This window comes from Pituophis catenifer, unplaced genomic scaffold (assembly GCF_029215685.1).
Source record: "Pituophis catenifer annectens isolate HBS135680 unplaced genomic scaffold, rPitCat1.0.hap2 SCAF_8, whole genome shotgun sequence".
Classification (NCBI taxonomy): Eukaryota; Metazoa; Chordata; class Lepidosauria; order Squamata; family Colubridae; genus Pituophis; species Pituophis catenifer.
The window spans coordinates 33,449,943-33,476,524 of record NW_027256888.1 but is presented as its reverse complement, the minus strand read 5'-3'; the positions used below and the strand labels follow the sequence as shown (position 1 = coordinate 33,476,524).

The window sequence follows — 26,582 nt, the reverse complement described above, 5'->3', positions numbered from 1 at the left end:
ATAGATTGCAGCAATGGCAACTAGCATGTTATCTAACTTCCCTTTAATAAAGATGAACTGTGCAGTGTTATTCTTCAGTACTTTATCCATTTGAAAGTTTAGACCGACTTTAAATAACATTTCTAATCTTCTTGATTAAAACAAGTCTTATACTGTTTATCTAGGCTACTTTGCTGACTTGGCCAGAACAACCAAATACATTATTAAAATGTTATCATTATACTGTCTGTTCCCTAAGATTTTTCAGCATAATAATTAATGCTGAATTATATGCTAATTATATAATGCTAATTATATAAAATAAATAAATAAATAAATAAATAAATAAATAAATAAATAAATAAATAAATAAATAAATAAATGAGGGAAAATTTTACATATCTATGATTGAAGAATTTTATATATCTAAATATCCTATATACCTTTACTGCTTTCTCCAAACTACTATAGATATAATTTAAAACAAAGATGCAGATGTAACTTGAAATAACATTTGTTAAATATTATTCCCAGATTCATTTCATTCTGAGAGAAATTCCAGTTTATATATCTGGAAAATATTTTCAAAAAATAAATTCTTTGTTTAGAAAATTTCTATGGGAATCTTCAATTATAAGCATTTTTTTTTCAGAATATATAATGACCAATTAATAAGGGAAGACTCAATTTTCTGAATTTGGAGCTGTATCATCATACTTATCTGTTGTCAAGAATTAAATACATGCTAAATTGACTTTATGGGGAAACCCAATTTTAAAAATTGGGATAAAAGATGATGATATGGAAAAATTGGACAGAAGCAGGGATATTGACTTTGTACCAATGGATAGATGATGAAAATGTTCTTTGTTAAGAGATAAATATCATCTACAAATATCATATCATAACACAATGGCAATTTTTACAATTACAACATTTGTGAATAACATTGTTTGGACCAGCAGCATTTTTAGCCTCTTATGCCTGAAATATTAGAACAGCTTCTACTGCTTTTAATATCTGGTATCCTATAAAATGGACTTTTTAGTATAAATCCTTTGTTCCTTTCCTAAGAATTATGTTTCTTTGTGTTTTTCCCCACTGAAATGCCTACACTTGTTATACTCACAATTACATCTTAATCACATTTCCTTCTTTCTGATTGTCCCTATATTTCTAGTCACCCATGTTTCCTTACCTATCTCAGCCTTCCCAATTTATCCCATTCAAACTTAGACCAACTGTGCATCTATAGTTCAAAAGGATCATTCTTAATTACCTAGCCTCCTCCCCATACAACAAATTAATGATTTATCTTAGTAAATCAACTCTTGGTTCTATTTTTATTTTCATATCTTCTCCCATAAACTGAAGGCTTCTCTCTTCCGAAATTAAATTCTTAAATTACTTATTTCATAGCTTAATTTTATACAAGCTAATATTTTAATATTGTATTTTAACTAGCCAGTCAAAAGAGATGTGTTTATTTATTCATTATTCATTTAATCCCTTTTGATTTTGATTCTGTCAAAATATTCTTTCATCTGTGATCTTTTTTCTGCTGTATCTTCTTGGCCTAATTTCAACAGTTGTTCCTTGCACTAACATCAAGGAACTCTTCTTCAAAACTGCCAAAATTTTATTCATATCTTGAATATTATAAATGATTTCTATTTTTGTGATTTTAATTTAAGTGAAAATCCCTATTTATCTTGCACTCCCGTTTTTATTAAGAGCTGTGTAAAAGGCTTAAATACTATATTTTTGGTTAAGGTTTGACTAATGTCTTGATAAAGCAAAACTTGTCCTCTCTCCGGTTCATTTTCTTCAGCTTACTAACTTCCTGAATATTTCTTTCTCAAAGCAATTAAGAAACTTAATTATAATATTATCCAAGTTTGTTAAACTTTGTAAGACTGTTATTTGAACTCTAAGTGCATGGTTGTTTTCCAGACAAATGTAATTCTGGTAAGATATCATTAAGTTTCATTATTATGTAATCTGTCCTGCTATTGTTCTCAGCTTTTTTGCTGATGTCTTTGATACTGAGATCATTTTCCTTGTTACAGTTTTCAACATTTGACAGAGGTATTTTAACATACATAAAATCCTTTCAATCTCAATACAGAATGAAGAATAATTATTGGAAAGAACCTTGGAGGTCTTCTAGTCCAACCCCCTTCTCAAGCAGGAGACCCTAAACCTAGTGGTGGGATTCAAATAATTTAACAACCGGTTCTCTGCCCTAATGACCAGCTGGATAGGAGTGGTTGGGTGGGCATGTGACTGGGTGGGCATGGCCAACTTGGCATCACTCACATCGAGGGGCACTTTGCCTCATCTGGTGTCTCGTGACTATGAGGATGCTGCAACAGTCGTAGGAGTGAAAAATGGTCATGTCACTTTTTTCAGTGCCATTGTAACTTTGAATAGTCACTAAATGAACTGTTGTAAGTCAAGGATTACCTGTACAAAAAATACAAAAAGCTTCTTTGCTTGCAAAAAGCTTCCCTAAATACCAATCATTAGATTAGAAATGGGGGAATACACACTGAAGATCAAAGAGAGTCATAGCCATTATGGAAACCTAAACCATTCTGTCTGAATACCTTCCTTTTCATTAGCAATACCTGAAACCCAGAGTTACAAATCAGGCAGGGTGCTAGAGCACCTTGAGGAATTAAAATAGTTAAAATGCAATGATAACTATTAGCAGTGAACTCTTGCTCATAAAGTGAAATCCTTTAGCAAAGAGATCATTTAAGCTCTTCAGAAAGTGGGTGGGCATACTTGGGCTACAAAATGCCAGTTAAAGAGACAAATTAACGAAGTATATAGGGGATCCAGGTTCAAGTCTCTGGCCTCCCAAGCTTGTCAGGATCACAATAAAATTAGCACATGCCACAAATACCTAAATCAACTTCAAGCCTGGTGCCATGTTACTAAGCCTTATTATCATGAGAGAAAACTAAAATGAATTTGAGGGAGCATCCACACCCTTACCCCCCTCTTTTTTAAAATCTTACTATCAGTAAGCAACAATGTGCCTTGACCACTCTGAAGCAATGCAAGAGATTTCTGTCCCAAGTTGCTTTTTCAAGAGGCAACTGGACTTTCTGGAAATCAAAAAAGTCCAGTTGCTTCTTGAAAAAAGCACCTTTGGGACAGCCATGACCTGGATGAATGAAGAATTCCCATAAACAAGAGACTCTTGTGCTCAGTGAACTGACAAAGCACCCTTTCCCACCCAGGAGAAGCAATCCTTAGATCCATTTGCACCATGTTAAGATACCGACTGGTCTCACTCACCTCACATGATATCCCAAGGAAATTATCCAGATTTAAGGAAAAATCACATGCCCCCAGAAAGGCAATTAAAAAAAATCAGACAGAGTGCCAAGCTTGCATCCTGCCTCTTGGAAGTACACCCCAAAAGGACAGTGCCAAGAATAAGTAAAGTAGTGTAAAAAGCTTAAAACAACCCTTCCCCTTTAAGAAAGTCAAGCCTCTAATAAAGCAAAGAAAAGCAAAGTACCAGCAAAGAAAAAAAAAAACTCCAGAGAAACTCAGGCTACAGAAAGTCTGGGCGTATTGCCAAGAACCTGTTACAGTGTATAGCTGTTACAGTGTAACAAGGCTTAACCACAGAGGCAGTTTCTGAAAATACTTAAGCAGGGCAATAAAATTAGGGATTAGGCTAGAAACAAAGAGGCATACTAGAATGTCTCCTTCCTGTCTTCCTGACAGGATTAACTCTGTTAAAGTGGGAAAAACAAAAGGCTGTTTCTTCCAACAGCCTGTTCACCGAACTGCTCAGAAAGTTAACGAATGGTTCTCCTGAACTGGTACAGACCAGCTGAATCCCACCACTGCCTAAACCATTTCAGACAAATAGTTTTAAAAACTTCCAGTAATGGAGTACCTACAACTTCTGAAGGCAAACCATTCCGCTGATTAATTGTTCTCATTGTCAGGAAAGTTCTCTTTATTTCTAGGTTGGTTCTCTCCTTGATTAATTTTCATCCAGTGCATCTTGTTCTGCCTTCAGGTGCTTTGGAGAATAGCTTGATTCCTTCTCCTTCATAGCAGCTCCTTACCACATTGGAACACTGCTATCATGTCACCCCTAGTCCTTCTTTTTATTAAATTAGACAAGTGAGTTCAAGTCCTGTCTTAGCCAGGAAAGCAAACTGGTTGACTTTGTGTCAGACATTCCTTCTCAGTCTAACTCATTTACATGGTTGTTGTGGGGAAAATAAAAGAAAGAAAGTGTGCTGGATATGTTTGCTGCCTTGAGATTTTTGGTAAAAATAATGAAAGTGGTATACAAATTAAACAAACAAATTCCAATTCAGTTTCAGGTCCCAAAAAAAAGTTTGGTTTAATTTGATTAAATTTGAATAATAATATGATTTAAGAACTGCAGTTTGCATTTCAGTTTTGGCCTCTTCTTTTCCACTGGAAGGGCTCTGCCAGCTACTTGGTTTTAGTTCCTTCATGCATGTTCTAACTTTTGTGGAGCATTTCTGGATCTTTTATGTTTCCTGATTGTTTGAATTCAATTAAACAATTGATAATAATTAAAATGTTAGAGGAAGAGTAAAGATTTTATGATGCCATTTTCAAATGAGACTAAAGTCATTCTCCCAGGAAGAAAAAGGAATGTATGGAAAAGATTTGTATGAGAGAAAATGGTTGCTATATGAAAATAGGGATGATGATTATTATGTCACTATTATCCTTTTTATAGCGTAACTAAATCTATTCTAAAATTTATATTAAAAACATGTATGAATTCATTATATGTATGAATGGTTTTATTCCCAATCTTACTGTACTGCAGAGATCGTTTGATTTGTAAAGTTCATTTTGAACTTTTCTTCAAAGATAGAGTTCTGCTATTGATATACAGGAAACCTAAATAGGAGTGAATTATTGTGAGTTTCATTCAGTTTGTGGTATTCCATACCAATTGTTTTATAACAAATTCTAGTTTACAGATGTTGAAGTTCTACAAGCCCGATGGCTGCTTATCCTTGCTTTAGAAGAATACCAAAAGTTTGACAGGGTAATTTCTCCAGCCTCAAAATATAAAGTCTGTCTCTCCTTTCACACAATTAAGTATACAATTTAAAAGAAACTCTGGAAGAAAAATATTCAGAAAAAATAAAGTATGCATATATATGTAAAAGATTCTGCCTACATATTAATATTTCAGAGAACTGCAATTTAAATCTCCAAGTCCACTGCATGTTTCTACAGTTACATGTTTAGCTGAGGTAATGATTCTTTACCATTTTAAATTATTAATCTTGCATACAAATTTCATATATTAATAGCATATTTGGCTCAAATCCTACGTGATTTGGCAGCTTACTCTTATGTGTGCCTGATAGTGGAACTGGGGCATGGCTGAAAAATATGAGAACTCCAGACATACATCTGATCAACATCTGCTTGTAATAAATATATTTAACCTGTGCAGTACTTACAGTATTAAATTTGATTCAGCACTTTCCTGGCTTAGCGTGCTATGGAATTTGTCATAAATATATGTAAATATCTTTACAGACAAAGCAACTGAGGCTGTGCATGTTTTTCTTTTTTAAAGCAATGAGAAATGAAGTAAATTGCATACTAGAAGAATTGCAATAACCAAATCTATGGCTATACATTAACATCTTAAACTAGAAAAACAGACTTCTGTTGAGTCAGGTCATTGGCCAAGGCTTTTGGCACAGTATAACTGGAGTTTTTCAAGTTTTGGATAGTCTTTTTTAAAAATGACAGAAGCACTCAAAGCATGTGCTCTGCAATGGAGCAACAGGCCCTTCTTCCGGTTCATTTGTTGAACTCCCCAATCAGTCTCTTCCAGGATAATTTCTCAGCATCAGCTACAAATACTTATTTTTAAATCACAAAATACCTTGACATAAAGGATGTCACGGCATATAAATGACTCTGCATTAGAAAAAATATGGAGCTTTCTTAAACATCAGATTATGGGAGTTATATATAAAGAAAGGTTTTTTAAAGTTATATTTATTTTTGTATTAATTTTTTTAGATTATATTTATTCTTTTTACAAACTTTTCTCCAGTAACCTCAGAATAGATTAAAACCTATCCTATTTTGGAATTACAAACATCATTCATGAAGCCAGCATAGAATGGTAAAATGTGGGATAAAAATGGTGCAGAATGGTGAGTTTTCACTTTGCAGCTGGATTTCTAATCTTCCAGATCAGGATTTTTCAAGTTGTATTAGGTGGAATTGTGTTTGCTTTCTCTGGAGTTTTGCGTTTTGCTCAGGAGTTCTGTGATTTTATTTTATTTTTTAACTAGCAGATTTTAGAACTACAAAAAGATTGAAAATCTTTACTTCAACCTGCCCTATTCTCCTGTTTGTTTCTATGCTGGCTTCATATTCCCTGCCAGGTCTTCATCATGGCCAATCAGAAAAACAGGTAGCGAAATCATATCCTCATGTTTTGGTCCTTCTTAGGGCCTAATGTCTCCTTAACTCAGGCCTAACATAATATCTAGTGATCTCTCCTTCATCGCAGCTGATGCTTCATACCTTTCTAAAACCCCAGTTTACATTTTCTATTAGAGCACTGGGAAGTCATCTCTGCTGCTTAAATTTTACATTTCTTTTTTTTTTAAAGTTTTTTATTGTGAAATATGATAATACAATTCAAACATTTCCGGTTCCGTGGTGTTAATACATATATACATGTTATTTACTTATAATTATTTACATGGTATTGCTTCCTTGCATTATATTTGGTTTGAAAGATATTACAGATAATCATACACAATTCTTTATGATCATATATACATGTTATTTACTTATTGTTTACATATTCTTACAGCCTTACTCAATTGCAGTTGATACTACAAGTAGGAATACTCGATTCTATATAATCATTGTTAATTGATTATTAAATTAAACTTTATACTCTTCGAGCTTCACTTTTTGTTTCTTTTCTCTATCCACTCATACCACATATCCCACACGCTATAATATTTCATGTTCTCTCTATTGTTAATTTCTAATGTTAATTTATTCATTTCGTCGCACTCCAATATTTTCCTGATTACATGTTTTTCGGGTGGTAATTTTTTCTCTTTCCAATACTGAGCGAAAGAGATTCTTGCAGTTGTCGTTATATGTGTAATTAAGTACTTCTTCTTTTTTGCGTATTCTATTTTCAGGATTCCCAGGAGAAAGATCTGCTGCTTAAATTTTACATTTCTATATGCTTCTACTATATATTGCATTTTGTTTCTTTAACATCTTCTTTTCTCTTTGATCCCTTTTAAAAGAAGCATATCTCACATTTCAATTCTGTATTCCCTTCAGTATATAGGAAACCATAGCAAATGGGACTACAGATAGACAAATGTTTCTTATGTTGCCCATCTGTAAAAATAATAATAATAATCTCGGTTTTAAATTTTAAAAGAAACTTGGAATCATTGTGTTCTACCTATCAAAAGGAAGCAGCTGTGAGGCTGATAAGGAGGCTTTTCTTATAAACAAAGGACATTATCCAAACTTGTCTGCGCATGAATATTCAATCTGCTGACTTCAGCTGACATCACTATCAGAGATAACAGTATTCCAAAGAAGTGGAACACCTTGTTGTTTGAGAAGTTGCCAGGCAAGATAAGCAAATGACAAAGTGGCAAACTAGCAAATCAGTTCCAACATCCTGATGGTGTCGAATCTAACCAAGTATGTCAAATCAAGCTAGTCCACAAGGTTGATAGAACAATCCATTGATAGTCATTACACCTATTCTCCCTGAACAGCATTGAAAATAACTGTTTTCATAGGCAAACTGTAGGGAAGTTCTTTACCTCTGTAGAATAATAAAAATATAAAAACTCTACCCAGTTTATCAGTTCCTTTCCTTGGAAATATTCAAAATCTCTGTTCATTAAACAATAATTTTGTTTATAATTATATTTTATCAATCTATTGTTGATAACACATCAGAAGCAAAATAAATGCTCATTTAGTTGGCTGTTCTTGCATTTGCTTTTTACATCTGCAAGTGCATTATTACCAACTGAAGAAGACAGTTCACCTTAATGTTTCTTAAACATAATACTCATTAAATAACAAATAATTAAATCACTAACATGATTTAGCAGCTGTAATGCTCTAGGGTTTCCAATTCCCAGAAATTAAGTGACAAATTATCAATAAATCACTCCTGCTTCTATCATATTGCACAATGTTTATTGAAATCCTATACTACTAAATATCCCCTTTTTTAAACTGTGCCCTGAGAAACAAAGGTGACAGCATTATAAACAGACATAAAAAATGAAAATTCAGACTTCTATTTTTCACAGTGTTTCTTCAGCTGGTTTTTTTTTTAATTCATTATGGGTAGCTTCAACTAGCTTGTTCTACCATGTAATTGGTCGGCATCAGCTTTTTCAACCTGGTGTCATCCAGATGTTTGGACTCTAGCTCCCAAAATTCCCCACATGCTAGGAGGAAATGGTGGAGCAGCATTCCCAATTCATTTGGAAAAACCTAGATTGGGAAAGCTTATTGTATACCAATGAACTCACATCTCATATAGCTCTGAAAGAGGAAGCAGTAAAAGGTAACTTCTGACCTTAGGAGTATTAATTTTCTTCCTTTTTATTATTATTTGCAGATAATGTGTTTCAAGACCAAGGAAGCTATCTCAAAATAAGTCCTAATGGTATGACATGATTTATGATTTAGAATTTCAATGTTGCCACTATTAATCCTGTAAAATTAATAAAAGTTTGGAACAAACAGATATGGAAATTATTCCATTATATGAAAATGTAGAATTTCAATTAGACTATAATAAATTAGGAACCAGACACATTACTCCAAAATACAACTTTCAACCAAAGAAAAGTTCATTCCTGTCGTACATTGTACATGAAGTGTAAGATGTGTATATACATGCAGGTCTACCTACCTAGATGATTTTAAACTTCAGAATACAAGCATCTTTGGTGAATTTTCTGAGAAAGTATTGAAACCTCTAATTTAAAAAATATTAAATTATTTAAAATAAGGTACACTTAAGCTAGAATACCTTTTTCATTTTGCCATCAACTCTAATCTGTGGTCTAAGATGTGTGCTACCCCAATTTAGTCTCCATCTCCATCTCCTTGCCCTCATAATCCTGAGATCTGATTTCTAAAATCAAGAAGTGTCTCCAACCTGTGTAAGGTCTTCACACAATAAAGAGTTCCCTGTTTCATTTTGTTGCCTTTAATCTAACACTTGAGTACTTGATGTCTTTTATATGTCTCTTGTGTATTCCAAGAAGATTTTTTTTCAGAGCAACTAATGAGCTTTCCTACTATGTACTATAAAGTCAGCTTCTTCTTCCACCTCCTAACAAAAACTCCACCAGAAATTGGATTTTTCAATAAGTCTAATTCAGATTAGAAGGGCAACCCATTGTTTTGTCTTTATTAATTGGTGTATTTTCAAGAACAAAATCAAAAGGAAAAAAATGCCTTATGAGATTCATAACATACTGGCTTATTCAAATACTCCAATAGTGAAAGAAATATAAAATTTTGAAAATTAAAAAGTACCCATCTTCATTGTTTTAAAATGATTTCAATACATCAGAAGTTTTCAACACATTGCCCATGGGTACTCATACAACTATTTTGACTTTCCTACCCACAACAGACATTTTTGTCAACTATGGCACACATTTGGTTAACTATTAATGCTACTCTAATAATGTAAAAGAAAACAAACATGATCTGCTTACCTGGAACACCACCTGTTTATTAGAACCTTTAGAATATAACCCATTTCTTTTCCCTTAAGTTTACCCTGAAATGAAGTGTCAAGGAAATTTGTTTTTGAAGTATTAACAAATGAGGAACAGAGAATTTCAAGATCTTTAAAAGAGCTGATAAACTGCATATCTGTATCTCAAATTTATAGACTGCCTCCCTTCTTAGTCTTGTATGTATTTTCCCATCTTTTGCTTCATTACACCATCCTTATTAGCTTTTGAAATACCAATTAATTTCTTCTTTCAAGGCCAGTCCTTGGCACACTTTTATCAGATTGGGTAGTATACAGTTTTATTCCTTATTTTAGAGTGTGAGAAGATAACAGAAAGTGACAGCCTCTTAATGAGTTAATATAAATAGTCTGGTCTGGAAGAGTTTTGCTGACTATTTTTAGCCATATGGCTTGACTCCGAAGAAATAATCACTGACTACACAGCTTAGGAGAAGTTAAATAGTAAGGTGAAATACATATTAATGATCTAGGGCAAAATGAAACTTCTGTCACACGTACAAGTAGGAGATAAACTTCTTATACTTTTAAGTTTATCTTCATAAACCTTAGTAAATGATTAATTTTGAAATAATATAAGTTTTTTTAAAAATAATGTAGTTCAAAAGTTCAAAGAATTATAAAGATCAATTTGGGAGGCAGAGAAGCTAATTCCTTATATATTTGCTTGACAAATATTTTACTAAACAATGAAGCATTCAGTACTTTTCCTCATAATGGTAGTGTATTAGAATAAGTTTCCTAGATGACTATAATAAGGGTTTGTTAACATAAAGTTTTGGGATGTTAATATTGTCTTTCATTATTATTGATAATTTTTATTATTTCTATATTTTTATATATTATTATTATTATTATTATTATTATTATTATTATTATTATTCCTGTTATTCCTGTTATTTTGTTATTATTAAAGTATATAGATGAAGCTAACAATTTGTAAACAGATTTAATGGTTGAATAGTTTTAAATTCCTCTGGCCTGTTTTGTAAGGAGTGAGAAATTAACATTGTCATATTATATTAATCAGCATTCAACTAGGGAAGATGTTATGTGTTTTCTAAGACACTTTTTATTTTTAATGGTTTGTTTGTTGTGTTTTTTCTTTTTACTATTTTAACTGTCCTTGAATAAACATTGCCTAAATATTATATTTTTAAAAAGACTATTAACTTCATAGCTCTTTGACTTGAAAAAGCAAGTTCTGTCATTCCTCATGGTGCATTGGTACTAATGACTGCATCCATCATTAATCTTATCAACTTCATAGTTGATAAGTTGATCAACTATGTTAGCTGATACCTATATCAGATTCTAAAGTTAATTAAGCATAGCTATATGTCATCCAGATCATGTGTAGTTAACCTGAACAATCCACATATATTTTGCATTGCAACTTCCAGTTTTTTGCCATTGATCACACTTTCTACTGTGATTGTAAATTCAGCTTTACCACCAAGTCATGCTTCCTTCAGATGAACCATTTTTCTAGTTGGAATAAGAGCAGGATCTGGACAAAAAAGTTACACTTCAATGCAGAGATACTCACCTTGATAGAAACATGAATTCTGACTACGACTAAGATGTGACTAAGATGTTAATTCATCAGTTTTCTTAGAATTGTCCTTTCATTTTTAAAAAACTTCTCTATCTCTGATAGGTTTCCTGATTGAGTTTTATGTTTAATTTAATGATTCCTCTGCATGTTTGTTGTTGTTTTTTTTTGGTCTCCTCACTGGTATTTGAAAATTCTTTCAATTATACATCACCAACAAATTTATTTAATGTCATCTTTATTCTTTTTTCCCAACCACTAATACAATTCTTAATTAAAAACAGACCTAGCATTGATCCCTGGTGTATTTTAGATATTATTTTCTCTCCTTTCATTTAATTTCTTTTTTCACCAAAGATGATATGGAATCTCCTTATGAGCTAGTCTTTTTGTTTGGCAAAGAAGCAAGGATAAGGTTACCATCTTCTGTGACACAGATGGAACTGCCTAACTATTAAGAGGTAATGGCAAACTGAGGATTCTGCTGATGGCTGTTAGTAAATATCTTTTTATGTGTTTGATCTGTGCCCAATCATATACTTATTAATATGTGAGTATAGAAAATATGCATACAAATAGATTAGCTTTCAGATAGGCCATATAGAATCTGGCAGCTGCATGAAGATCATGCTAGAATAAATATATTTACACTTTATCTCTTACATAATTGCATGGCAAAAAGAGTTGAATTGTGCTAATGGTCCAGTTACAGTATTCCCTTCCCTGAAAAAGGAAGGGTATTCTATGTGTACTGTTGTCTCAATAAAGGATTCCTAAACAGTTTTCTCAGTAACAAGACTTTTTCTCCGAAAGAGTGAATAAGTCTGGCATGTGTGTATATGTGTGAAGAGTATGAAGCTATTTTGATACCTGGACTCTTGGATGAGGTCTTTCCTTTCTCTGTTTTTTATAAGAGCTTAAATAATATTGCATAAGACTCTGGCTGGAATCTCTTCATGCATTATTACAACAAATATAATAAAGCTGCCTGACTTAAAGTGAGTTGCTGGAAGAGGAGAGCCTATGGCTAGATTGCAAGCAGAGTAGATCAGATCAGTCCTCTGTTTATCATGCAAAAAGACCGTCATAGCTAGAACAAAAAGCCAGCAGAAAAAAAAGGGGGCAAGCTTGAGGATGATGGCCACTACTCTGCTCCCACCTTTCCTCAAATTTACATAAAGTCTGAAAAAAACTATTAATCTAATTATTGAACAACAAGCCTGAGTCAGAATTTAGTCAGTGCGAAAGAGATAACACACCCAGAAGGATCCAGGACATAAAGTATGGTTGCCGTTAATAGTACAGTATACAATAATTATTCATTTGAAGAGCTCCAAGTTATGAGAAGCTAGTACTGTACAGCCTTTCTTTTGCAGACCACGTGTGGAGGTCAAAAGTGAGCCAATAGGCATATGGGGAATAGATGCAGTATGATTATTTTCAGCTGGTCTAAGCACTGACGTAAATGTCTAGAAAATTAATTACATATTAATAAACATGTTAATATACATATTATGATCAGATGTGGAACAGATCTGAAATATAGAATTATGAACTTATTTTCTTTGATATTGTGTCAATGTTTTAGGCAAGTAGTCCTAGATTTTATTAACCCAGATCATTGTGAATTATTTTTATGTTATATTTACATATCATGAAAGTTTAACATTCTTTGTAGTCCAGTTTATTAACAGAAAAGAAACATACTGATTTAATGATAGCCAGCAATATAAGATCTTAGCCCTTACAGACAACTTTTTATGACTGACTGATCAGAAAGCAATGTTTTAAGCCTATCCTATTATTGCTCTTTTAGTAATAGTGGCATTAGTAGAGTATTTTTTTTCCAGAAAATGATTTGTACAAATAATTTTACCAATGAATTAACTAATTCTATCTATCAATCCTATACTTATATAATTAAGGGAAATAAAATACATTTTAGGCAGTAAATTGCACTGGCCCATTTCATAGATTTATTTATTTTCCACCTTTATTATTTATAAGTAATTCAATGTAGTGAAAATATACTCTTTTCTCCTCCTATTTTCTACAAACCACAATCCTGTGATGTGGATTGGGCTGAGAGAGAGAGTACTGGATCAAAGTCACCCCCATGGCTTTCATGCTTAAAATGGAACTAGAACTCATAGTCTCTTGGTTTCCAGCTTTGTGCCTTAAACTACTAGACCAAATACAGGTACTGCAATGAAAATTGCAACATTTTACAAGAAATATCTTGAATATAGCAAAAGACATGCTATATCTTTTTACTAAAATGTAATAAACTATATTGACACATTAAAATATTTCTATCATTCAAAGTATGGCTTTCTTCTCTCCCATATGGCAGATAGTATAATCCATTAAATAATAATATACAATAATATTGAAATATTTCCATATACATTTGATTTGGTTCTGTCAAAGCCAAAAGAAGTAAATGACTTTAAGTAATTGTGTACTTTCATTTTTTCAGAATGACGTAGTTTAATCAGTTGTGATTCTCATTGATATCAGTGATATTGTTTGAATGTTTGTGATTCTAAAATTGCTTCTTTACTACCCATTTGTCTTAAAGCAAAACATAATAGTTACTTGAGCATGTTTTAACATCTAAACATAGAGAATGTTAAGCAAAATTAAATTGTTTGAAAAGGAAGACATCCAGGATGCTCACACAAACGTCCTTAGCTATCTGTCTGTTTTACAGATAAAGAAAGAATGGCCTTAGATGGTTAAACTGCAGCTGTTCTCTGCTTTAGGCTATATGGCAAATGGTGGGAGTTCCTGGGAGCAATCACATCTGGAAGACCGCATATTATTCCTTCACCGGAATATTTTATCTAAAAAAGAGAGTTAATAGTTAATAGGTAGAGCAACTTTGTTTGATCAGTCAAAGATTTATTTATTTTGGTCTCCCTTCTACGAAAAAAAAAAAAAGACCCATGAGGTTAACTTTTAAAATGTATCCAGGTCTTAACAGTTTTAAACAAACACTATATTGCACAAAGCACAGAAGGACACAAGAGAGCTAATTAGAGATGAGCTAATTTGGGGGGGAATGTTCAACAGTTCTTTAATACACTGTTCTCTTTTTGCTATTAGTCTTCTCCACAGCACCCTCCACTGCTTATATCATGACACTCTAGAAGGAAGTATCTTTCACGATAATTGAAAACATTTCTTATTTCACTTCATAACTCGTATTTTAGAAAGCCTTCAGGAAACACATGTATATTTCTGCATATGCAGAGAATGATGCTGGTTACTTACAATTTAACTATCCTTGCTGTCTAGTCATAATATTTAGAAGTCAATGTTTATAATGAATTTCCATAATACTTGGCTTGGCCACTGGGTGAACTTTTTTCAAATCCTGATCATGTAAGCTATTATGTTAGCAAACTATTAAGAAACATCAAAATAAACATTAGAATTGGTTTTGAAATGATAGTAAAAAGTAGAGCTGCAATACTTACATTATTTAGAATGTAATATTTGCTTGAAATACAAAATATAAATAAGTTTACAATGCAAAAAATATGTATTGTATTACTTATTTCCTAGTTTTGCTTTCTATGTATAAATATAAAGCAGTTCATTCTAGTTAAAATGTAAAATTAAGGAATCTAATCCTATCTCCAGTATTCTTTTAAACAAACCTCTATCAAAAAAGGATAGAATGACAGTATTTTTAAAAGAATTTTAAAGAGAAAAATAATACAATCCTGTCCAGAATCAAAGTTGATATAATGAGCAAGACATCCACAGCATTTTCCCTCCAGCTGAGACTGAAGCTAGTAAAAGCCAGTATAAAAATCAGTTGTCTTTATCATAATGATGACATCTCATCTTGAACAGGTGGGTGTTCTCTCCCAATGGTTTCTCATATATTTTAAGTGAAAATATTATCAAACTCTGGGAAGTCATATTGTAGTACCTTAAAGGCTGGATTTCTCCCAATGATCACTGACTCCATTGTCCACATAGAAAAGAAGAGAACTATGGTATCCCAAGATCATAGCCAAGATCTGGAAGCTGAAAAAAAATTACCAGAAAAAGAGAACAATCTATTTTCATATTGTTGTCAAGAAAGCTATATGACATCTAGTGACTCTGTTTAGTCACTAAAATTTGAGCTAAATTTGATGGTCTTTCCCTGATGTTTATATGAAACTTAAATTAGTGTTAAGTCCCCAAAACCAAAATATTTACTTTAAATTTAAGAATGATTTTCTTCTGGCTGTTGTTGCTGTCTGTTTGGAGTGCTTGAATAGTACAAGAGCAATAACATGTATGAAAATAGTACATACCATTGAAAGGTCCTGTATTACTTTTTGTTCTGTCACTGAAACTTAAGTAGAACAACCAGTGGTGGGATTTAGCCAGTTTGCACTGGTTTGGTAGAACTGGTAGCTAATTTTTTGCTGAGTTTGGCAAACTGGTTAGATGTGTTTGGAAAAATCTATGTTTTTCAGAACGCAACTTGTTTTCATTCAACTTCTTTCCAGGCGGGGAAGAAAAACCCTGCCCAAAAATTCAAGAAAACTGCCTCACTTTACAACAGGTGGAGGGGCAGGGCTTATGCATAAGGCGGCAGCCCATGGCCAAAGCACCAGCAGACCGCCAGAGTGTCGAGGAGGATGCTAAAGCAAATGGGCATCCTGCCTGCAGTGTCCATGCCAGCTGTCCCTTCCCAGCCAGATCTAGAATGCCACCATGTTAAAGTGCTGGCCTTCCCTCCAGTGGGCCTGAGCAACTGCTGGAAACAGATGGCCCCATTTCCGCTCCTGGCGCCCAGATGCCCTTGCTTCCCTCAAGCATTTCTTTGCCTACCTGATTTCCAGGTCCATTGCATTTCTCTGTCACGTTTCTTGCCGTCATGTGCAGGGAAAGAAAAGTTTCTGGGACTAAAAAAACAAAGTTCAATCAATTCCAAAACGAGATCTTTTTTTTTTCCCGTGAGAAGTTGGAATTGACTGATAGATTGATCAAGGTGTCCTAGTGGGCAACCATTTATGTATGAGACAGCAGTATGCTGCAGCTGCCACATGTCAGTGTGATCCTAGGCTGCATCATTAGAGGAAGAGTATCAAGATCACATGAAGTATTAGTACCACTATATACTGCTTTGCTAAGACCACCCTTGGAATATTGTATTGAATTTTGGTCATCATGGTACAAAAAGATAATGAGACTCTAGAAAGAGTTCAGAGAAGAACAACAAAGATAATTAGTGGCCTGGAAACTAAAATATATGAAATCCCTTCCAGCTCTATTATTCTATATTCTGCATTCTGAGTTCTTAGGCATTTCAGATAGACCAAATAAATGTTTGTTGATAACTAGAAATTCATATTAATTCACTTACACAAAATTCCTTAGTTAAGCATATATGTTTACATAATAAATTTTAGGACCAGAATTTATTCAAAATATCAACTTGTGGAAAGGTTTGTTTATCTTACAATGATGGAATGCTGGTTTAATAGATAGGCATAAGCCACAGATAGGAACAGACTATGACAACTGCTTGCTGTGATTTCTAGTGTCCCTCCATATATAGATAATTTTAAATTATTTTGTTTTTCCACCAGAACACAGGATGGATTATGTGAAACATGCCAAAAGGGCACATTGACCTTCTTCAAGATCTGTAATTAACCTAATAAGGATTTTCTACTGGGCATCTGATTGCTGCGTATGTTAACTATAGAAACAAGGACATCTGGAATATGCATAGTAGACTTTTTGATGGGCATAATTATTATATATTTGGGGGGTCTGATTCAGAACTTAAAATCACTATTTTTAATAGAGCAATGGATCTATTGTTTTTAAAAGAAATTTCTGTCAATTTAAGTATAATATTTATGCTTTTACAATGGGCCTTATTTTTCATCCTACAATGATTAAGTAAGGACTTACTTGATATCACCTGAAGGAGCATTGTGTATTTAGACAAATTTTACTATATGTAAAATCCTTAACCTGCCTCCAGCTCAATCTATCGCACGGGATTATTTCTGTGAGGGAAAAATGGAAAGGGGAATATTGTTTTACTCTATAGCACTAAGATGCAACCAAGTTCCAGTCTTCTCCTTCCTAACTTCTACTCTATTAAGTAGAAGGCAAATACTCTTACTAGGGTTTGCTCTGATTCTTCAATCTTTAATATTCTTGCAAGATTCACCTAATCAGGGCTCAGTATAAATTTACAACCACCAGTTTTTACAGTTTAACTAGTGTGAAAGAATGTAGATCTGACCTTGGGAATGGAAATGAAATGCTCAAACTGTTTAGAGAGGAGTTTCAGAAAAGATTACTCATACTAAAAAGATGAAATTGTAAGAAAGAAATCTCAAATAAACCTTTCTTCATTTTATTCAAAATAAGATAAAGAGAAGCTCTGATAGACTTTCAAAATTTTGTTCTAATTTACAGTGGTTATGAGCAATCCTGGAATCCTATTGTGCCTTTTTTCTTGACCTTGCCAACCTCAAACATCTGATATTAATCTTTAAAGTCTCCCTGCTCTCTTATCAGAGAGGTTTGGACTAGAAATAAAATGAGGCAAAATATTCTAGAAGCATCCCACTGTCTGCAGAACAATTTTTGAAGCATTATTATAGCATCAGCAGCAAGTAGTTATGCAAACAACAAATCTGCATAATGCCATGGTGTAGCTAGCACTTTCCAGTTCCATCTAGATTTTCTCTATTCTATTGTCTGTTTAACTAGGCCTGTCTTTAAGAGAGGAAAGTTGAATGAGTAAGTGTTTGATGAGTTATGTGGCCTGTTTTGCATGTGGGAGGAATGAGTGATTTTTACAGAAAATGTGATGGTGACAGAATGTAAATTTGTGGAATTTCAGAAAAAGCATTCAGTTCTAATAAATCACAAGGCATGATTGATTTTAAAAAACTTAAAATGACCCCACTTTGATTTGATTTTGTATAAGATGAAGTAGAGAAAAACTCTATTATAAGTTGCATATTCTACTATACAACAATATAGTGTAGAGCACTCCACTCCTTGTATATATTAAAGAGCTGACAAATAGGCTGCTAAGCTTGAATTTAGCAAAGTCTCTTACCATCCATGCAATAAAAATAGATAATATTCAATGCAAACTAGACAGAAGCCACATTAACCAGCTGACTGCTTCCATCAAAATCTAGATGTAGCTATTAGACCTGCTGCTCTTTAAACTTGTTGTTTTTTTCCCCATATTTTCCATGGTCTCAGCTTTTCTAATACCGTATTGTACAATATTTCATTTCTTTTTCTTAAACATAGGATAGAGCTAAATCTGCCTAGCTTTTTATCCACATTAGCAAAAATCTATAGAAGTAACTGTTGGGATATAAGGTGCTCTATAGATTCTAAATATTAGCTGCTGCTTTAGCCCTAGTCTGTTCTGCGTTTTCCATTCCATTCCAATTTGTTTTATTTTTGAATCTGAATTTGTTGTATTATAATTATTTTAGCATTTTACTAACTTCAAATTATAGGATACATTTCTCTGAATTCAGAAACTAACTAGCTATGAAGTAATATGTATATGGGATATTAACAGATTATACCAAACTACAATGAGAACTCAAAAGAATTTCCAGAAAGAAACCACATAGTTGTGTCCATAAATGGGATTTCAACCCATGCAAGCTTATTTTGGGAGACAAATTATTTATTATTTATTTATTAAAATAATTCCTATAACCCAGGGGCGTCAAACTCAATATCATTGAGGGGCGCATCAAGTTTGCGTTTCACCTCAGAGGGCCAGGGGCATGGCCAGGGGGTATGGCCAGGATGGGCATGACGGCACAGCCTCCTGCAGCACTCTGCCAGCCAAAATGGGATGTGAGGGTTAATTACAAAATGTGGACTTTGCTTTGTGACATCCAGATCCAGTGAGCAAGAGGTGTGAACTGCACAGAAAATACACTTTTGTTTGGTTATGAAGAAATATCCCCAAAGTCAGATTTAGACTAAATGTAGCCTGACTTTTAGCTACACACCTTCCCAGCAAACAGCAAATTTTGAAGCTCCAGGTAAAGACGATTCATTTTAGGATGAGTAACCACAGTTTACATTTTGGAGGTTCCTAAAGAAATGTTGGGAAACTCTATATTTTAAACAACATTTGAGGGTGCAGAATGGCCCTTCCCTGCCTGAGGCTGTAGAGACCCAGCACCAATCAAAACACTTTTTGTGAAGCAACTGAACAACACTGACAGGGTAAGCAACTAGACTATTATATGAGCAAACTCATATACTTGATAAGAGCACTCCCTTCTAGTACTGATGATGTTGTCTAGTTTGGTAATGAAACATCTGCAAGAAAACTCTCAAGCTCAGTTTGGTCGACGGCACCCTGAGGGACCCCTCTCTGTGGGAGTGTACTGGTCGATGGGAGGCTACTGGCGGCAGAAGGCAGTCTCGTAAATACCCGGGTCCTAAGCCATGGAGCGCTCTAAAGTGGTAACCAATACCTTGAAGCGCACCCGGAAGACCACTGGGAGCCAGTGCAGCTCGCACAGGAGAGGTGTTACATGGGAGCGCCGAGTCTCCCCCATCACCACCCGCGCGGCCACATTCTGGACCAGTTGGAGCCCCATGTAGAGAGCATTACAGTAGTCCAAGCTACTGTAATGACAGTAGCTTGGACCAAGTAGTGATGAGGGCATGAGTGACTGTGCATAAGGCATCCCAATCCAGAAAGGGACGCAACTGGTGGATCAGGCGAACCTGATAAAAAGCCCCCCTGGCCACGGCCGTCATATGCTCTTCCAAAGACAGTTGTGTATCCAGGAGGACACCCAAGTTGCGAGCCCTCTCTGTGGGGGCCAACGACTTGCCCCCAAAAGTCAGCGATGGTACCAACTGACTATATCGGGATGCCGGAAGCCACAGCCACTCCGTCTTGGATGGGTTGAGCCTGAGCCTGTTTCTCCCCATCCAGATCCGCACGGCCTCCAGGCGCCGGGACATCACATCAAGGGCATCGTTGGGGTGGTCCGGGGTGGAAATGTACAGCTGAGTATCATCAGCGTACAGATGACACTTCATCCCGAAACCATGGATGATCTCATCCAGCGGCTTCACATAAATGTTGAACAGAAGGGGCGAGAGAACCGACCCTTGCGGCACCCCACACACAAGGCGCCTCAAGGTCGATCTCTGTCCCCCTGTCAACATGAACTGTGACCAGTCAGAGAGGAAGGAGAACCACCACAACACGGTGCCCCCTATCCCCAACCCCTCCAGTCAGCGCAGCATGATACCATGGTTGATGGTATCAAAAGCCGCCGAGAAATCTAATAGGACTAGGACAGAGGAACAACCCCTGTCCCGAGACCTCCAGAGATCATCCACCAACATGACCAATGCCGTTTCTGTGCTGTGCCCAGGCCTGAAACCCGACTGGAATGGATCTAGATAAACCGTTTCCTCCAGGAACCGGGGAAACTGTCGTGCCACCACACTCTCAACAACCTTCACCACAAAGCTATTCTCATGCTAGCTCCAAAGAGAACCTTTTCTTTCTCTTAGCTGACAAGTCACTATACAAGATATCTTATCTCTAAAAGAGACACTAAATTTGTTGCAATTGCCATTATTATCAACAGCCTTAAATTTGTCAATACTTTCTAAGTTTATTTCAATGTATATATCATGGTTATCTATTACATCTTTGGTTTATCTGTTTTGGCCATTAAATTAATTTATCTAATGTAGCCAAATAAATTATTGATTACATTCATGTGGACAATTCATTTGCCTTGGGATCATCAAACACAAAAGGAGAAACAAGAAAACTAATACATCCAAATTGAACACAATAGAGAACAACCAGGTTCTGTAAAAAATGACACTAAATGAACTTAAAAGAGAAGACCAATGGAAACATGTCATTTTTAGAAGAAAACAACAACCAAGAGCAAAGCCCCTACTATCTACCTTACCCCACTCCAATGAATCTCCTCTGGAACTGAGCAATCACTTTCATAGCCACTCCCTGGAAGAAAATGTGCAGACATCTATAAAAGAGCAGGCATCAATAGTTTCTTAAAAAGAGGCATAACCCAGCATTTCTGTGACAGGAAGAAAAAAGAAAAGAAAAAAAGGCAGTTTGCCTCCGCTTTTGCCCAAATAATATTGCCAATTACAAATCTGTTAAAAACCAAGGGGGTAGATAAACCAAAACCTAGCCAACCACTGAATTGGACTATGGACTGCCAAGCAGCATTTGAAAAACTGAAAAAACTCTTTTGGCTGAACCTGTATTAAAACACTCAGACCCAGAGAAACCATTTGTAATCCAGGCCGATGCCAGTGATGTGGCAGTTGGTGCTGTTTTACTCCAAGAGAATGAAGACAAATTACAAACATGTGCATACACCTCTAGGAAGTTAACTGACACTGAATAGAGATGGGCAATATGGGAAAAGGAGGCATTTGCAGTTAGGTGGGCACTCCTAACTTGGAGACATTTCTTGGAAGTAAGTAAAATACTTTTCCAAGTATGGACCGACCACAAGAACTTGGAAGCACTCAAACCACCACCTCACCACCCCGGAAAATGTCTCCAATACAAGGGTGGGCACAGTACTTCCAACGCTTTAATTTCACTTTGAAGTACGTATTTACCAGGACGGAAAAACTTTTTGGCGGATGCCTTATCCAATACAACAGTGTCAAGGCAGAAGTAATTAAGTTCATGATCCAGTGGTGAAATCCAATTTTTTTTACTATTGGTTCTGTGGGCATGGCAGGGAAAGGATACTGCAAAATCTCCATTTCCACCCCACTCCAGGGAAAGGTTATTGCAAAATCCCTATTCCCTCCCCATTCCTGGGGAAGGATATTGCAAAATCTCCATTCCCACCCCAATCTGGGACCAGCCAGAGGTGGTATTTGCCAGTTCTCTGAACTACTCAAAATTTCCACTACCGGGTCTCTGAACTGCTCAAAATTTCCGCTATCAGTTCTCCAGAACCTGTCAGGACCTGCTTGATTTCATCCCTGCCATGATCCCAACCTCCCAATTAGCAGCTAAGGTCATCACATGCTCTCAAAGAATGACCCCTCCACCTTAGACAATGCCACCACCACAAATTTCAAAAAAGCCTTAGAAACAGATGAGTGGTTTAGTAATACTTGCATAATAAAAGAGGGGTTAGCTTGGGTGGGAAATAAGCTGTATGTCCCAGCTAGGGAAAGGCTGAGAACTATGTAGCTGGTCACTTTGGTTTTGTAAAAAGATTACATTTACTGAAACGGCAATTCTGGTGGCCCTCATTTAAGAATGACATAGAAAGTTATATAGAAAGCTGTCCCATTTGCACTGTCGCTAAATGCAGGCAGGGCAAAAACCCTGGTCTACTGCATCCAGTGACCGACTCTTCAGCACCATTGAGAAAGATCTCAATGGATTTCATTGTTGAACTGCCCAAGAGTTCTGGAAACACAGTGATCTGGGTTCTCACAGATCTTTTCTCAAAACAGGTTCATTTCATCCCATGCCAAAAGATCCCTATGGCTAAAGCCTTGGCTAAACTGTTTTTGGTCCATATTTACTGCTTGCATGGGGTTCCACGAAGTATTATTTCAAACAGAGGGTCCAATTCACATCCAAGTTCTGGACAGCTTTTTTGAATCTACTTGGGACCAAGCAGGGACTTAGTTCTAGTTATCATCTGCAGACAAATGGGGCCACGGAACAAATGAACTCAGTTCTGGAACTGTACCTACGCTGTTTTATTAATTACCAGCAGGACAAGTGGATCGAACTAGTGCCTTTGGCAGAAGTAGCTTATAATAATGCAGTTCACGCTAGCACAGGTTTTATCCCTTTCAGAGTGGCCAGAGGGCAAGAATTTAATGCTATGCCTGAGTTACCCTCACATGAACCAGATGAACCATGAAACATACCATAGTAGTAATGGGAGTCTTTAACTACTCAGATATCAACTGGGAGACATATTCTGCATCAAATGGGAGATTGAACAGATTCCTAATCAACCTAGCTAACAACTTTGTCATCCAAAAGTAGAGGAGGGAACTAGAGGAAAAGCTACACTGAACTTAATTGTTACTAATAGAGAAGTGATAGACGGAACTGAAGTTGCCCTCACCTTTGGGCAAGAGTCACTATGTCATATTGGAATTCAATATGATGCAAACATAAGCAATAGAACATAATCCAGCCAGTGTCTTAAACTTTAAAGGAGCTGATTTTAACAAACTCAGAGACAGCCTAGGAAATTTTCAATAGAATGAAAATCCTAAAAGGAAAAACAACTATAGAAACATGAGAAACTCTGAAAAAGAGGATCATAAAAGCCCAATGTAGCACAATACCACTGAAAAAGAAAAACAAGAAATCCAAGAAGAAACCAGCATGGTTGCACAAATATCTCTCTGATAACCTAAAAGATAAAAAGGATAAGTACAAAAGAATGGAAAGAAGGACAGATAACTAAGGCAGAATATCAGCAGATAGCCATAACTTGCAAAGATGAAGTCAGGAAATCAAAGGCTCAGAATGAACAAGGACCTGCAACAAAAGTCAAAGATAATTTTTAAAAACGTTTCTTTCAACATATAAATAACAATAAAAGTCAAGGAAACAGTTGATCCATTAAAGAGAGACGTTGGCAAGGAAGTAACAGGCTGAAAAACAGAGCTGCTTAACTCATTCTTTGCATCAGTCTTCACACAAAAAGAAACTATAGCCCAATCTACCAAAAACATAACCATAAGATTAGAAATAAAAATTAAAATAAGCAAGAAAACAGTAAGAGAACACCTGATCTTGACAAATCTTTCAAATATTTAAAAAATCCTGGAGCACTGGGGAACTATCTGAGGATTGGAAAAGAGCTGATATGAATCCCATCTTCAAAAAAGGGAGGAAAACAGACCCAGAAAATTACAGACCAATCAAACTGACATCAATACCTGAAAGATACTGGAAAAGATAATCAAAATACAGATCTGCAAACATCTAGAATCAAATAAAGTTATAACTAAAAGCCAGCACAGGTTTGTTAAAAACAGATCATGCCAAATCTTATTTCATTTTTTGACAACGTGACTAAATTAGTAGATCAGAGAAATGCTGTTGACATAGTTTACTTAGACTTCAGTAAGGCATTCAACAAAGTAGACCACAACGTACAATTGATCGCAGTGCTGCTGCCCGAAAAGGCTTTCCTCCATGGTTCTCCGGTGCACATTGCACATTCCTCCTCCTTCTCCACATAAGGCCAGATCCTGGCCAGATCCGCCACCTGAAACACAGTGCACTTTTTCAATTCGGGGAGGGGATTTCAGCGCTGCCACCCGAAAACCCTTTCCTCTCCAAATCCAAAAATGGGGCATGCGGAGGCCAAAAAAGTGCATTGCATTTCAGGCCTCGGGGGGGAGGGATTGAAGCCTGCTGCCGGCTGCTCCTGTCACTGACAGGGAAGCGTGAGAAGCGCTGGCAGCGGGGGCAATGGGTGGCAGCAGAAAGTATAGGTGTGCTGGGGCTTCAATCCCCTCCCCAGGCCTTGGGCCACACTAGAAGCCTGCTTGTGCAGAGAGACAAGGAAGCCCCGGCTTGCCCATCCTTGCCGCTGCCACCCCTCTGCCCCTGGGGTGGCAGTTCTCACGTTGCTGCTTCCCTGGCAGTGGCAGAAGCAGCTAGCAGGGCAGAGAGGGCAGCGGTGGCAGGCCGTTTGCGCTGGCTAAGAGTCAGCAGGTGTTCCTCCTCCTGCCAGCCTGGCACTCCAGCCATACCTGGTCTCCCCCTGTGGCAGCCCACGTGGATCCCAAGCAGTGCAGCTTTGGGGCCTTTCCTCGCAGCGGCGGTGGTGGTGACGAGGCAAGCAGGCGGATGGGTGCAGGGCAATGACTGGCAGCAGCGCTCCTGTCTGGCAATGGGTGGATGTCCCGGAGCTGTATGCGGGTGATGACAACATGGCTGGTGCACACCCGTGTTAAGAGCGCGCCTTCAGCTGGCTGCTTCCACACACGTGAAGGCCAGCTGATCATCGCACGCCCATGTGCACCAGAAACCAGCAGACTAGCTGACTGGTGCACATGCATGACCTGGAAACCCGGAAGAGGAATGGGCGACGCCGCGCATGCCAGGCATCATGGCTGTGTGCCACTTCCGACATGCGTGCCATAGGTTCACCATCACGGGTATAGGATTTCCTGCTCCTCCCCTGTCCTGCAGGGTGTTGAACTAGAAGACGTCCAAGGTCTCTTCCAGCTATTCTGATTGATTCAAAATAATGCCTTATCCACTGTTTGATAAAAAAAGGATTAAAGCCAGTTGCACTAAATATGCTTAGATCGAGATGCTATAAATTTCCTGCAATTTAAATCTTTAAATCTTCAATGAAAATTCACAAATATCAATCAACATGTTTAAAGCACATTACGGAGAACCATTCTTATTTTCTCTATACACAACATAACCAGGCTTAGCCTTTTTAAATTATTTTAGCTGGAAAAAATAGATATGAAGATGCCATGGTAGATAATTTGTTTGGCAAGTTAACATAACAAAAGCTAAGCCACCATATGTTGTAAAGCTTCACTGATGGTATAATGGAAACATTAACAAAATATGATATCTCTCTGAATGTGTGGGTTAACCATTCTATAACCTGAAAAATTATTTTGAATCCAACTACATTGGTGTTGAATCCTAAGTGGTATGTGTGCGTGTCTTCCAGTTTTACAGTTCTGAGAATTAAATATACAAATGTACATTCTCTACTGAATGGGTATTGCTTATAGGAATATCATTAATATGATAAGATATTTTATTATATCTTCACAAAGGCATAAATTATTCTTAATTATCTATGTTGGTCTCATTAAATTGCATGAAGAGACAACCACAATGGTATTTTTTAGTTTGATGGAAGGGAAATTCCATAATTATGGAAACATTTATTGTCAGCTAAGCTAGTAGCAAGGAAACATGCATGTAGTTATGAATATGCTAATTTTCACATTGCAAACACTTTAAATATATATAGAGTAGCACAAACCCAGCATTTACTATAACTGGAATTCTGACATTTATTACTGAAAAAAATGCCTTGTTGATAAGCATGTCTCATTAGTTTAAAATTCTTTAGCTGAACTGTCTTTGAAAGGAATTTATTATCCTTAAAAATAATTCAAATATATTGCAACCCA

At 36.0% G+C, this 26,582-nt stretch overlaps 1 long non-coding RNA gene across 2 annotated transcripts in view; it reads right to left on the bottom strand.

The window, feature by feature from the left end:
* Positions 1 to 16,208: 16,208 nt before the first annotated feature.
* Positions 16,209 to 26,582, bottom strand: part of LOC139320600 (uncharacterized) — a 94,419-nt gene continuing 84,045 nt past the window's right edge. For both annotated transcript variants that reach the window (XR_011600705.1, XR_011600706.1), the window contains exon 5: positions 16,209 to 16,282. This is a non-coding gene — a long non-coding RNA (uncharacterized lncRNA). The remainder of the gene's footprint in view (positions 16,283 to 26,582) is intronic.